This window comes from Dipodomys merriami, unplaced genomic scaffold (genome assembly GCF_024711535.1).
Source record: "Dipodomys merriami isolate MVZ:Mamm:240054 unplaced genomic scaffold, mDipMer1.0.p SCAF_17, whole genome shotgun sequence".
Lineage (NCBI taxonomy): Eukaryota > Metazoa > Chordata > Mammalia > Rodentia > Heteromyidae > Dipodomys > Dipodomys merriami.
Genome location: NW_027203048.1, coordinates 17,636,501 through 17,650,576, shown reverse-complemented (window position 1 = coordinate 17,650,576; position 14,076 = coordinate 17,636,501). Strand labels below are relative to the sequence as shown.

General features: G+C 40.7%; 1 protein-coding gene across 3 annotated transcripts in view; it reads left to right on the top strand.

Moving 5' to 3' along the window:
- Positions 1 to 7,231: 7,231 nt before the first annotated feature.
- The window catches only part of Prkd3 (protein kinase D3), a 73,674-nt gene continuing 66,829 nt past the window's right edge, over positions 7,232 to 14,076 (top strand). The window contains exons 1-2 of one of the 3 annotated variants that reach the window (XM_070025388.1): positions 7,233 to 7,366; positions 8,101 to 8,438. The gene's annotated coding sequence lies outside the window, so the exon portion shown is untranslated. Of the gene's footprint in view, positions 7,367 to 8,100; positions 8,439 to 14,076 lie in introns of all 3 variants that reach the window. The other 2 variants (XM_070025389.1, XM_070025387.1) reach the window with 2 other exon arrangements.

Here is a 14,076-nt window from a genome sequence, read left to right as displayed (position 1 = left end):
GTTTTGCCAATGGTAGCTTCACAAAGCTTATACACAGACACTCTTAATTGCTAAGCAAGTGCTCATCACTTGAGCTATGGCTCCATCTGTTTTGGTTGTTTTATTTTGTTGATGAGATAAGGTCTCAATACCTTTGCCCAGCCAGCTTTGAACTCATGATCTTCATGTCTCTGCCTCCTAAGTATCTGGGATGAAAGGCATGTTGCACCACAGGCATCCTCATTCTACTCTAAAGCCAAATAAGCTACATTGGAAATGAACTTTACAGCTTGCACTGTTCAAAAAGAAATGTACTCATTACCTTACTCACCTAACTGTAACCCCTCTGTATATCACCTTTACAATAAAATTTAAATGAAAAAAGCAAAATAGTCTCCTTTTGATACTTCTTTTAGAAAAAAATGAACCTGAACAAGAAAACAAGGTAGTAACTTAGTCAGAAAAATGGATGCCACCCATGAACAATCTATACATAGAAGATTTAATAAAAGATATCATTCAGTACTTTTTTTTGGTCAGTCATGGGGCTTGAACTCTGGGCTTGGGTACTGTCCCTCAGCTCTTCACCTCAAGGCGAGCGTTCTACCACTTGAGCCACAGCGCCACTTCTGGTCTTCTGAGTGGTTTATTGGAGATAAGAGTCTCATGGAGTTTCTTGCCTGGGCTGGCTTTGAACCGTGATCCTCAGATCTCAGCCTCCTGAGTAGCTAGGATTACAGGCATGAGCCACTGGCGCCTGGCTTTATTTAGTACTTTTAAAGACTGAAAAGAGAGGGAAATGTGCAATTGTGGCTAAACTATAACCTGACTGTTTATATCTGTGTGTGCTACAACTCATGTGACTATGAAATCATGCAGTTAGTTGCAAAATACTATTACTTTTTATAGCATACACATCTTTTTTTTTAAATTTATTTTTATTGTAAAGGTGATGCACAGAGGGGTTAGAGTTACATAGGTCAGGTAAGGAGTACATCTCTTTTTGAACAGTGTCACCTCTTCCCTGTTTTTCTCCCAGTTTTTTCCTCTTGATCCCCCTTCCCCACAAGTTGCATAGTTCATTTTCAACAGTGTCTTGTGAGTATCACTGCCGAATTAGTTCACCTTTGCCCACTATTTTTGTGCTTCCTCGTACCCTCCCCAAATAGGTAAACTTACATATAAGACAAAATGTACAGAAATCAAAAAGGGAAAAAATAAACAACAAAAATGAATCCACAAAACTAAAATAACAAAAAAACCTCTTGTTTCCATTTCTTGGAGTTCATTCTGCTAAACGTCATTTTATATGATCATATGCGCATAGCTACTGGGACTTTGTGATCCTCTCCTAAGACTACCCACCTTTGGTCTCACTGAACACATATATCTTAAGCATATAAATATAATTCTGTGTTGTTTAATGATGAGGATGCATTCTAGAATTAGGCAATTTTGTCATTGTACAAATGTCATAGAGTACCTACACAAGTAGGTAGTAAAGCCTATTACATGTTTAGCTTATATGGTATAGATTTGGTATAGACTCTAGGGCTATAATGAACAAAATAATAGGAGATGAAATGAAACTCAAGAGAAAACTACACCATTGAGAGACTGTAAATATGAGATGTGTGAGATGGCTGTTAGTGAAACAATACATAATTTTACAGTAAACTTTTTTAATTTATTTTTATTTATTTATTTATTTATTTTGGGTCTGGTCGTGGGGCCTGAACTCTGGGCCTGGGCGCTGTCCCTCAGCTCTTCAGCTCAAGGCTAGCCCTCTACCACTTGAGCCACAACATCACTTCCGGCTTTTTTCTTTTTGCTTATGTGGTGCTGAGGAATCGAACCCAGGGCCTCAGGCATGCAAGGCAAGTGCTCTACCACTGAGCCAACTTCCCAGCCCAGTAAACTTTTTTTTAATAAATAGAAGTACACTCGAAATTAACATATACAGTGAGAATTAGGAGTAAAGTTCAATGGTAGCACATGTACTTACTTGTATGAGGACTTAGGTTTAGTCCTCAGCACCAGTAAACACGCGAAGAGTTAAATAGTGTAGCAAATACAGAGTAATCATTTATCATTCAAGTATTACAGACAGTAAATGACTAAATTTTCTATACTTTTATAGAACTCACAAAGCAATAGATTTGTTGACACCAACATAGTCACAAACACAAGATTCAATTCTCTGACATTATTTAGCCCTTTGTTTTGCCTCCTACTTATTTTTTTACTCTTCCATATATTATAGGTTTTTTCATATCTTAGTTAATAATGTTTATGCTCCTGAGAACAAGAGTTGTTTCACCCGTACATTCCAACAAATGCCTTGCACAAATATTTGAGAGGAAAAATACCTATCAGAAATGTTTAGTGAATCAATAAATCAAAGACTGTAAAAAGTCTCAAGAGGAATCCAAGGAGTGGGAGAAAACAAATGAGCTAAATTAAACTCAATTAGACTTCAGCTAAATTAGCCACCATCAAAAAACTGAGACAACTTCAAGTCTAATATAGTCAGAATTTTTTCGGGAGGCATTTGAAGTTTTGAAGTTAGTCAAGTACAATAAGTTAGTCAGTGTATGACTATAATCCAAACACTCAGGAAGCCTAGGCAAAAGGAGGGTTCCAGAGGAAGACTGTCTCAAAAAGGAAGAAAAAGAAAAGGAAGGAAGGAAGGAAGGAAGGAAGGAAGGGAAAGGTGGAAGGGACAGAGGGAAGGAGGAAAGGAGAGACGGAGGGAGGGAGGGAAGGAGGAAGGAAGGAAGGAAAAGATGGAAGGAAGGACAGGAAAGGAAAGGGAAAAAAAGAAAAGGGTGGGACAGAAAGAGAGAGTAAGAAAGAATTGGACAAACTCACAGTTTATGCTGTAGGAAATAAGGAAAAAGGTTGAACTTGTTAACCAGTTATAGGGGCCATTTTTTGAAACAGCCAAAACATAATGGGCTTGCCAGAACCTGATACCATATAACCAAACTTTGAAACTAGTCAGTTTCTCCTTAATCTGGAGATTTGCAGCAACCAATTACAAAAGGATCTCAATAGCTTACCTGAGCCAGCATAGGAAAGTCCCCTGTGTGTTAATCATGCAAGAAAACTTTGAAATGATCCCAGGAGGGGAATTAGATCTTTAAACTAAATATATATTCTGTTTAACTGCCTTTGAATATCAAGACTAGAAATCTGTGAATGAAGTTATGGAAGATGAGGATGACCTAGTAAGGCCTGTTAGTCCAAACTCATCTTGTTACTTTTGCCTCCCATGGGAGCTTTCTTGTTCAGGTGGAGGAAAACTGGGGTCAGCTTCCTCCTAGGGCAATCTTGCTTTGTTTTAAGGCAGATAAATCAAGGTAGAAATCTCTTTTTGCATCTCTGAGTCTTGAATGCCTTTAGTTCTGCTTAGTCCTTGTGCAATGTAGTATATTTGAAAGGTATCAGCCATCCTGTCATCCTTCAGAAAGTTCAGGGCACAGAGATAATGTACTTTAAATAGTCAATGAATTTACTAATATCACATGAGTTTGATATGTATTGAAATATACTCAGTGGAACTTTATTGCAGTGATGACATTGACATCTAGGCTGTTTTTCTCAAGGAGTTTCAGTTGTATTTTTAAATATAACTAGTTTACATTTTCCAAAAGAATTTTAAAATGAATATTCAAATGAAATCCTGAATAATCCTGATAATTACTCCATAGATCAAAGGTATTCTAAACACCCATGAGCACATTTATGAATTACTTTCTATTTCCTGGAGAAACCTATTTCAGTGCCACAAAGATAAACAAGAATTATTGATGGTAGGAGAGATACCTATTTTTTAAAAGTACAAGTCGCCTGAATGTTCACTTTTACCTTGTTAAATCCTAGCTGGAGTATATGCAGTAATCTCTATCTTTTTTTCCTATGTAAATCTTTTTTTCTTAAGTAAAAAATTCATATCATACCTTTGTGACTATGTCATATATATACAACCATATATATAATCACATATATAGCTTATGTGTTGCATATGTTATATGCATTTTGTGTTATATATTATATACTTTATATATAATAATATGTGTTAGTGACATATATGTGTTCTGTAGAACATATATACATATATGTAATATATGCTCAACATATACATATTCTATATATGTGTGGGTATGTTATTACACACAAAATTACGTGAAACAAAATATAACAAATTTAAAATGTAGTTATTAAATTATAATGAATGTAATTATATACAGCTAAATAACTGCAAATTTTAACAAGATAAATTATGTAGAATTGACAGGGAAAGCTGTATAACTGAGTAACTGTGTCTGACTCGAGGCTGGTTTTCAACTAATGACAGCTATTATTCATAGCCTTCCTATCCAAGCAGAAAAATGGTTAGTAGGCTAGTAGGCAGTTGCTGAGTTCAACATGTAATAGTTTAGGACTACTAGTCTAACCAGTTCAATCAAGATACATTGAAAAAAATTCACCCATTCAATAAAAATTTACTTAGCACTATGGTACATGATAAGTAAATGAAAACAAGACATGGTTTTCCACAAACTCATTGGGGAAAAAGGGGGGGGGAGTAAATTGAGAGAGAGAACCCAGTAGATCTTAATGTACACTCAATGAAAGGTAACAAATTAGATGAGAATTGTCTATCAAAGGCTATGAGATACAGAACAATTACTCACAGCCTGCAAATCAAAGACAGTGATGTACGTAACTATCATGAATGTGTTACCAGATGTAACAGTCTGAGCTACACTCAAAGGAGACCAACTAACTGCAGCACTACAGCTTGAGATCCTGACTAGGGTCTGGTGTTAAAAACTGTGACAGGGTGAGGATTATTGTTGTTATTATTTGAGATAGGATCTCAGGGTACAGTGAGACCAGCCTTGAGCCTCCTGTCCCAGCTTCCTAAGTGCTAGGAGTACAGCCATACAGCATTATGCTAAGCAGGAGAGTGTTCTGAAGACTACACTTAGTGTGTCTACACTAGATCCTGAAGCATTGTCTCCCTTATTTTAGTAACTCTGTGTTGAAACATTCAAATATCATCTCAATGATCACGGAAAAAGAAACTCAAATTACATTTCCAGTTACCACATTCTACAAACAAAACCCAAAATTGGAGTTTAAGGAAATTTCTTTTTCTAGCTGGTTCTTAGCAAATCATGCATTTAGGAATCTGCATCGGTAGCTCTGCTATCTTCAAGTTACAACAGCGTCAACCATCTTTGTTTATATTCAGGAACATCTGTGAAAGATTATGCGTACGTCATTAAGTATGGGGCAGTAAACAGGAGACAGAAGCTTCATAACTGTTGCTGAAGAAATGAAAGATTGTAAGTTCTTATTTCCATTAAAAAAATCACCAAAGAGTATTCCTTCCCATCTTGATCATTAAGATCACATTTTCTCTTTAGGATATAATACATTACTTATGAAACTTTATCTTTATCTCTGTAATGCTCTTAAAGTAGGTATGGAAGTCTTGTGGAAACTATCCTTCATGCCAAGCGAGAGACCTACTACAAGTACAAAGATAGTCTTATGCTTAAATGTGTTCCCTACTAAAGCAGGGAATACAATTTTATTTTTAAAGAGCAGCAGAATGGTAGGAATACAATGCAGTGTAATATATGTAAATGTGTATCTACTCTTACTCAGACACAATTACTTAAATCTCAGTTTAAAAAAATCACAATTGAATTCCTTTAGACAAGTTACTTCTAAGAAGTGTACCTGCATCTCTTTAAGAACCCCAAAAGAAAATGGAAGTCAACTATGAGCTGAGATCGGTTGCAAACTACTTCAACAAGATCCTGGAAATCTTGCAAGAACAGAATATTTGGGGCTAGGCTAACATTTCTGCTGGGAATTGAAAGGAAAAAAAGTAGGAGGAGAGTGAAGGGATAGAAAGGAAGTTCTTTAAAAAGAGGATACAGGAGTGAATCTACTTTCCATCTTATGGTAAAAGAATGGCTAGGGTTGACATTAATCAAGATGCATAACTGATTGATTGAATGGTAACCTAAAAAAAAAAAAGAATGAAACTAAATCAGATGCTGCTGGATATTAACAGCTTCCAATTCCTGTGAAGGTCAGAAATGTCCTTTTAAAAATAGTTTTCAAGTAGATTTACGTCATACACAATTTTACCGTCCCATCTTTTAACTTATTTCAAAATTCTCCTGAGTGTTTGTAGATGCAGTTCGTGGTGGAGTATGTGTTTAGCATGCACAAGGCCCTGGGTTCAATTCCTACCACCGCAATCAATCATATCAATCAACCAATCAATATCAATTAACAATCAATCAATTGATCAACTTCTTTCTTCACTGCAAATGTTCACGTATCTATGAAGATCGATGAGTTGGTACAAAAAAAAATAGGGGCACAGTTCGATTTATTTTCTTTCTCTTCTCAGAAGCTGTCCTCTTGACCTTTAAGCCTAGAGCCCAGCGATGGTTGAGTACAGTACCTCCGATGGCTTCCATGCATTTTACTTAAGTACTTCGGGGGCAGAACGTTGACGGGGAGAACGTGTGGTTGCGGCGACCACGGCTTTTCTTCACGGATGACAGCCTTGCGACCCCCCCCCCCCCGCTGACCCTCAGGGTCACCCTGCTTCCACGCCCGGGGTGGCCGAGGTCCGGCGATCGCCGGCTGCACACCCCTTCGGTGGCAGGGATCCACCCGCGAGGGTCACGGCGGACCAGGCGGAAACGCGGAGCACGGTGAACGCAGACACTTCGGTCCACGGAGCCAGAGGCGAGGGCTCCGGCCGTGTCGGTGGCGTGTCTCCGGGATGCCAGGACAGCGCGGCAGGGAGGCGGCAACGCGGCAGGACTGGACGTCGCGGGCGGACGCTGCCCTCCGCGCTGCACAGCTTCAAGTCCCCACTACAAGTTGCTCCTGGCCGCGGCAGGCAGTCGCACTGTTGGGGTTCAAGTCCCAGGCGTGACTGGATCCACAGAACGCCCCACGCGCCCACGTCGGGACCTCACGGACGAGCCGCGAACCCTCCAACACCCGGAGCTGTCACCGCCCCCGCCCCTTCCCCGGGGCTGCGGGGAGCGCGACCTCCCACCCCCGCCCGGAGGCGGCGGCGGGGGGTGGGGGGGGGCGGGCGAGAACTACAATTCCCGGCATGCCGCGCGCCGCCCGCGCGCCCCCGCCCCCGTGCGCCCCCGCCCCCCGCCCTCCAGCTTCAGCTTCGGCTTCAGGACGGGACGGGAGGGTGGGAGGGAGGAAGGGGCGCCGGCGGCGGGCGGGATTCTCGCCCGGCGTCTGAAGCCTCGCTGGCCCCCGGTCGGGAGGACTCCGACGTTGGCGGGTGCGGAGTTTCACACAACCGGCCGAGCCCGCCTCTGTAAGTAGTCGCCTCGGGGAGCGCGGAGCGGACATCGAAAAAAGTTGTTGGCGCGGCGGGCGCCGCCGCTTTGTTCTCCGGGGCCCGTCGGGCGGAGGCGGCGGCCCCTCCCCCATCCCGCACGCGGCGGCGGCGGCGGCGGCGGGGCCCGGGCCGGGACCGCGCGGGGCCGGGCGGCGGCCGCTGGCTGGGCGGGAAGTTGGGACGGCGGGCGGCGGGGCCGGGGCCGAGTTCCGGGGGCCGCGTTGAGGCCAACTTGGGTTGGTCCGGTGCGGGTGGCCCCCCGCGCCGGGGCCCCCACCCCACCCCGGCGGCGCTCGGCAGAGCCGGGAGTCTGGGGGCGTCTTCTGGTTTCTTCTCCTCGCCCGGCGCGCGTCGTGGGACGTGCGAGGGGGTGTCGGGAGGATGCGAGCCCCCGCCCGGCTTCCTGACCGCACTGCCTGCGGGGCTGCGAGTTTGCCGCTTCGCCCCCGGGAGGCTTCCCGGAGGGGGAGACGCGCCGGAGCGTGCAGCGACGGCAGCCGCGATAGTGGTAACCGCCCGGTAACCGCGAGCCCCGCCGCCCGCACGCGGGTGGGAGCTTGCGTTTCCAGGTCCTGGCCGCCAGAAGCCTAGGCCCGCGCGGTCCGCAATCACGGATTTCAGTCGGGCGACGCGCGCGACCTTCGTGCAGACTCGTCCACACCCGGGAGGATGGCTGCGAAGTAACTGTCTCTCTCTCCAACCACACCCAGACCCACAGGAAGTAAGACGATCGGTGTCATCTTTGATTAGGAAGGATAAGTTACACCCTGATCGACTCCTTCGTGGGACACGCACGGCCTTTCGGAGCTGTAGCCACAAACGAAACGAAAACTTTAAAAAAGAACATGCCCTTGTTGTCGGTGTCCTACACAATGGTATTCCTCCGAAGATGCTTTTATCTTGTGGTTAACGTTGTGAGTTACAGATTCAGGGATTTAAATTGTGCTTAGATCCAGCTGAAACTTTGAATGCTGTAAGGGCTGGCCAGTTCGTTCCTATGGATTTGCTACACACGCCTTGCGGAAAAAGTTCCCAGAGTGAGGTCTAGGTCAGTCTTGCCCAGTTTCTTTTTTTCTTTTTAACCGATTTGAACCCATCTTCCTTCTCTTATGAGAATCGGGTGAGATCAAGAATGATAATTGAGCCAGAAAGAAGAAACTGCAAATTTTCATAAAAGTGCCGTTTCCTGCTACAGGTTTTGCCTCTGAGGATAAAAGATAAGTGTGGTAGACTTTTTTTTGCAAATGAGCTTGGAGTATTCCTTTAACAAAGCTTTTAATAAAGCATTTCCTAATTCAGGATTACTGGGATTCAGGAATGTGGAGTTGTACATTCTAACTAGTTTCTTGTTTGTTTGTTTTTAAAGCGTCACGTATAGTAATGAGTCTTTTTTTGGGGGGGGGGCGGTCAGTTGTCTAGCTTGAACTCTGGGCCTGGGAGCTGTCCCTCAGCTCTTCAGCTCAATGCGTGCGCTCTACAGCTAGAGCCACAGCGCCACTTCCGGGTTTTTAGTGGTTTATTGGAGATAAGAGTCTCGCAGATTTGCCTGCCGTGGCTGGCTTTGAACCGCGATCTTCAGATCTCAGCCTCCTGAGTAGCTAGGATTACAGGCGTGAGCCACCAGCACCCAGCTAATGAGTCTTTTAGTAATGCATGTTTTATATATTTTCAGTTTCATCAGATGACCTTTTAAAAATAGACATTTTGTTCTGTTTGTGGGTGGTTTTGTGGGTGGTTTTTAACCTAAACATTGCCACACACATGAAAGAATGTAATAAGTAAGCTTTCAGATATTAAATTTTAAAAATTACATGAGTTGAAATCATCTCTTCCGGGTGTGTGTGTATGTGGATAGATGGTCATTTAAGTGTACTTTTCACAAAAGGGACATTTTGTTCTTGATTTTTAAAAAAGACTTTTAGTTGACAAAAAAAATTAACCATACTGGAATTAATTGCTTAATTTTGAAAGCATTTACTTGTACAGAACTTGACACGTTGAAACAATACTTACTAATAGGAGTTTTAATTCGATTTGATAATAATCTGAGCTAAGCCTACTTTGAGTCTCTCCGATTATGTAATTCAAATTGAACTTGTTAAATATTCTTGCCTCTTTGAAGTAATCATCTTAAAAAAATTGAGATAGGAGACATTTTAGTTATTATTTGAAGGAGAAAAAAAGTGCTTCACTTGTGTGGTTAGTTTGTAGTGGTGATATGTGAGAAATTGCTCATTGGCTATTAGCCAATCAGATTTCTTAGATACTACTGGTTGCAGAGATGAAGATAAATTAAGCTCAATGTAGCTTCTTCACATTGCATTTTCACATTGTGGTCTGTAATCTTACTCACAGATGTATTTTTCAGTGCCTGTGCAGAGAGTGCACATGGTTTGCCCTCTGAATGTTCTGCCTGACAGTGGAGTGACTGAGATTCAAATGCTGCTGGTCTAGAGGAACAGAATTTTAGAGGAAACGGTGTAGTGGAATGCTGAACTTCTAGGAGGGAAAGTGTGTGATGGTAATCTAACTAATGGACATGTTTTTTGAAAATGTATGTAGATGTAGGTATTGTTGCAAAATAGGACTTTTACAAATCAACATACTTAAACTTTTGCACAATGTACAGGTGACATCAGGATTCTTAAGCAAAGTCAAACCTCTCTTAAAGCAAAGCACATTGGGCCAGTATGGTATTACTGCATATTTTTTTTACATGATAAAAGAATACCATGTACATACCAACAAGAGGGGTGGAGACAATGCTCCATTTGATTAGCATTCCTAGCATACAAAACTGAATTGAACTCGGGCAATTCTGCTGGTGGAAGTCGACTGGTAAATAGACTATTCCGAATAGGAAAAACATTTTTCCTCTTCATTTTAGTCTTTACCAAACATAAAAGGAATGCTGGCTATACTAAATAATGAGCTTCCATTTGAACATTCAATAACTAGACATGTTTTGTCTTCCTGGAATCCTCTTGACTCTCTCACAGCTTCCCTGACTGTCTAAAGGTCTCAGCTTAAATATAATTTCTTTTTTAAAGAGATTGCCCTTGAGAGCACAGCTGAAAGTAAGTCCTCTTAGGTATATGCTCTGTGATACCATTTCTCACAGTTTGTAATTACCTCGTTATTTTATGCAAATGTCTGTTGAATGTGAGTTCCTGAAAGAGCAATACCATTTCTGTTTTGGTTACTGTTGTATAAACTCCAGTGTCTTTTATACTAAGTGTTTGTTGGATGAAAATGCTGCTGGTAGAACTTCTAGCTAATGACTTTATTAAGGTGGGAAATGTGTTGTGGAGAGGACTGAGGGGGCAAAGAAGGTGTAGATCAGTTTGTTTTAGTACCATGATGTAACTTCACTTCATGCTAACCTCTGGGGCCTTTGTTTCATCGTGTCTGTTATAATTGGGTAGACTAGGCTCAAAATGCCTCTAATATCCTGTCTTTTGATTCTATTCAACAATAGTGCCAGATTATAAAAGCTTATTTAAAAAGGTATGTGACATAGGACATCACAAAAAATGTTTTTTATGTGTGGATCCTGGGGCTTGAACTCAGGCACTGTCCCTGAATTTTGGTATTCAAGGTTAGTATTTTACCAGTTGACACAGCTTTACTTCTGGTTTAGTTGGAGATGAGGTTCTAATGGATTTTCCTACCTGGGATTGGTTTTGAACTGTGATACTCACTTTTCAGCCTCCCAAGTAGCTAGGATTACAGGCATGAACTGCTGGTGTCCAGCTTCCAAGAGTATTTGAAGTGTTCCAAATAAATATATTAGAAATTCTTGCTAATTAGTTGATACTGTTATTGTTTAGAGACTCTCCTAAGTGATAGAAACAACATATCTAATTCATGTGCAATTTATAAATTAATAGTTGTACAGATTAGCTTTCTAATTGAGGCAAAATGAAAAAAATTGAAACAACAGAGCAAGGTTTGTGTAGAGATGTTAGATTTCTTTTCCTATTTACTCTTAATATTTTTCCCTGTGTATTTTGTTGCATTATATAGAGCAAATCAAAGCTTCACTCCCCCCCCCCCAAAAAAAAAACAACTAGAAGAGAGGAAACAGATGGGATGAACAAGCATACAATACTATGATGCCTTTTTATATATGTGCTCATGTTGAAACAAGAAAATCACTTTTATATAAAAGTGTATAGTTTCTTATGGATAGTTGCTACTTTTGGTAAGTTAGCCAAGTGTATTGACTGTTATTTGTTAAATATTAGTGAATATAATGAAGCAGAAATTTAGTGGGAAGACATTACTTAACCTGGTTACTGTGAAGATGGCTAAAACTTATTACAGTTTGAGCACTTACTGAAAACCAAGTACTGTTGTCAATTCTTAATGCTAGGAGCTCAGACCTCACAAGTTGTGATGCAAATAAGAGGTGGTGTTTACATTTCGCTTCTTTTCTCTGCAATAATACTGACAGTGAATAAAACCAGTCCTTAACACCTCAAATATTTGAAGACCACTTACACTATTTTGCTCTCTTAAGAAGATACTTATATATCACATGAATTTTGCCTGTATCTGGGTGCATGCTTTCTCCTCCCCAGTCAAAATCTGTAGCTCTAAAAATGCGGATCGTAGAAATAAGCACACTGGTAATATAGGCTGCCTCACAGTGAGGCAAAAGGGTTCTCCAAATCTGAAGGATTTAGGTTTGCATTAGTACTTTTAAGTTACCCATTGTATTAGTGGCCTACATTGAGTCTTGTATTTATAACCCAATCTCATATGAACAGCTTCCAAGTCAACATTTCCTCATTTCTCTGTTGGGACATTTAGTTTTCTGAAACTAAAAGCAAAGGTTTGCATTCGTTCTTCTTAAATTTTATTTTAATTTTGGTTTATTTTTCTGGTTTGTTCATCCTGAAAATTTAGTAAGCATATCATCTGTGTCTGTGTCCTCATATATAATGGAAAACATTATAGAATTAAGGACAGTTCAAAGGAAGTCCTCTTAAGATATGTATCATAGCCAGGTACAGTGACTCATGTATGTACTCCCAGTTCCTTTGGAAGTAGATATGGGAGAACATAGGTGCAGGGTGAGTGTGAGCAAAAAGTTAGACCACCTTCTCAATAAATAATCCAGACTTGATGGGACACATATGTGATCCCAGCTACATGGGAAACTATAGGTGGTAGAATCACAGTCTAAGACCAGGCAAAAACTCAACACGCTAGTAGAAAAATCAGTAGAGCTACAAATGACTGGGGAGGATAGTTCAAGTGGTAGAGTGCCTGCCTAGCAAGTGCTGAGTTCAAACCCCATTACTGTTCCCACTCCCCCCCACCAAAAAAAAAAAGACTTAAGATGACATATAGCAGTAAATTTACTGGATAATACTGACACTCATCCCATATTTGTTCATGTTTACAAAACTGCTGATAGGAAACCTTTTGAATACTATTGTTTTCAGAATATACATTTTCCATCTTAACTCTGAACTTCTGATTGTCTCAACTATGAAGCGGGTTATTATGAGGATTGAGGAACTATATCTATATTTATATCTATTTCCAAGTTGTAAATGTGGTAGAATTGACTTGTTTAATTTGAATTTAGGTTAACCTCTAGTGATTACTGTTCTTATTTGTGTACCATTTCAAGATTTGGCTAAGGTTTTTGAGTTTATATATGCTGTTTCTGAAGTTTGCTTATCTGCTTCTCTAGCCCAGTAGCTGAAGCAACTCTACCCATATCATTTCATGGTCACTTTTCTCATTTGAGCTTTCAAGATTAGTGGAGTCATCTTTGTGATAATACTGGGTCATCACTTTAGCTGTATAGAATGGACTGTGTCTGGGTCCAGAGATTTGAGTTCACAGAAAAAAAAAATCCCAGCACTTGAGAACCTGGGGCAAGAGGATGAGGAGTTTAAGGCCACCCAGGGCTACAAAAATAAAATAAATCAAGTTGTAGTTGCTGCATGAAGCTTAGGTTTCAGTTCTCAATACTTTTTACAGCTTTAGTTTAAAAGCTTGAGAGAAGGTAAGATAAAAATTGAGCAATTCTGTCTATGTAACCTCTCAACCTTAGCAACATCCTCTGTGTAGGGTTCTCAGTTCCTGTTCTCTTTGTGAATAGTATGTTATTGTAGAGACAGCCTGAGGAAGAAAGCATGAAACTTAGGTTCTAATTTCCACTCCACCTCTTTGTAGCTGTGTGATACTAGTCAAGTTACTTTGTCACCTTGTGCTTTAGTTTTCTCATCTGCAAAAAATGCAGAAATGATGTTTTCCTGTCAGCTTGCAAAGAGGATTCGTGAGACACTTTGTGTAAAACATTTATAAACTATCAAGTACTGTACAGTGCTTGAATTTATTTGAACATAGCTGTACCTGATTTTTTTATTTCAGTAGTTTTTTCTGATGTTTCTCATTTGTGTTGTATTACTGTATCTGTATATTTTTGCTCTTCTGTCATCCTCATTCTAATTTGTCTTTATTAACTACTCTGGACCATACTGGATACATCACTGTTTCATCATTAGAATTGCTTATTGGATCTATATAAAATTTAGAAGAATCCACCTTTTGTGAGTCACTTAGCCTTATGAGCCATACTTTCTAAAGCTGTTTTTTTCTAAAAACTGTGGTAGATATTTAACTGTACATGGTGTTCTCTTACCTACTGCTAAAAATATCTAAGG